This window comes from Mycteria americana, chromosome 1, assembly GCF_035582795.1.
Source record: "Mycteria americana isolate JAX WOST 10 ecotype Jacksonville Zoo and Gardens chromosome 1, USCA_MyAme_1.0, whole genome shotgun sequence".
Classification (NCBI taxonomy): Eukaryota; Metazoa; Chordata; class Aves; order Ciconiiformes; family Ciconiidae; genus Mycteria; species Mycteria americana.
Window position 1 is genome coordinate 42,753,326 of NC_134365.1, and position 1,408 is coordinate 42,754,733.

Consider the following 1,408-nt stretch of genomic DNA (forward strand, 5'->3'; position numbering starts at 1 on the left):
TAAAGACAACTTTCTTTGACAATAATTTTGTTGCTATTATTTTATGCTCCTTAGAGAAAGCTAACATGCCAAAAAAAGTGACATTATATGTGGGTAAAACCCATATTGGGAAAATATTAAGCTAAAGACAGTATCTGATAAGGTTTGGAGCCTTATTTTTAAATACCAGATTTCCCCAAACTCTGACATACTCTGTTCCTGGAATTCAAGGAGAAAAGTATGTGTCAATTAAACAACTGTTACAATTTATACTAAGCCAATACTTGAAATGACAATTGCTTAATTTAGACGCTGAGAGAAAGCTAGCATTATATTATGTACTTAGTCCTGTTTCCTAGAGTGACAGAATGTTCTGAATAAAACTTACAAAGTAAGAAGATGTTATAGAAAGATGGTTCTTTAGAAGTCTTGATGTTTGTGAAGCTAGTGAAACTTGATATTTAAAAGATAATGCATTTATTGTTCCTCATTCAAAATGTGAAGCTTTAGATTTATTACTATTTTGTTTCTAACTCCCTCTAAACCTTATGCTTAATTTTAATTTTTTTATTCCTTGTTTTAATGTGTACTATTACTTATGCATAGCATATTTCCTGTTTTGTAAGTGTTCTAAAGTTTTAATAATAAATTTTCTTTATTTTATCTTGAAACTTGTTCAAGTCCATTTAATCGACACAGATTTTACTCTTCTATATCCAAGATGTGAAGTCTTTCATTAATATGCTTTAATTTCACTTTCTCCAAAAGACAGATCAAATTTATACAAGAATCTGAAGCTTTTTTTCTTACAAGTATAGCAAACGATTTTTTCCTGATTGTATCTTAGTCTTGTCTAGTGAATGCCAATATGACTATATGAAAGTTCATTATTATTAGGTAGTGTTTCACCACTATTGTAAAATGAACAAATAAAAAACCCCACAAAGTCAAATTCTGCTATTTTCTTAATGTTCAGAACTCAAATTGAACTTAAAGGAAGCTTCTATGAGTTGAACTTCAGGAACAAATTTATCTTATACTTTCTTTCTCTGTGTGTGATTGACAATTTAGGTCTAAAACATTGCAATTTGTTATCTATATCTATACTGATAATTCCACTGATTGTATAAAAAATACTTATTATAAAACAGTCTCAAAGAAAACAAGCTAGACTTTTATTGTAGATTAAATTGGGCATGTGCTAGCTATTTCTTCTGTAAGTTTTCTATTCTAAAATTACTAAAATACAGAACAGACTTTTCAAATACAAGTTTTATTATTTAAAACTTGGATTACATTCTCAAATCTAGAAGCCTAATATTATATACCTAAAACCATAAATAGGTGGCTCCTACATGCAAAATTGTGCAGTATGAAAGTTCCTGAGCAGCAGCTATTCCCATTGGTTTACCTGGAAGTTGCTGATATT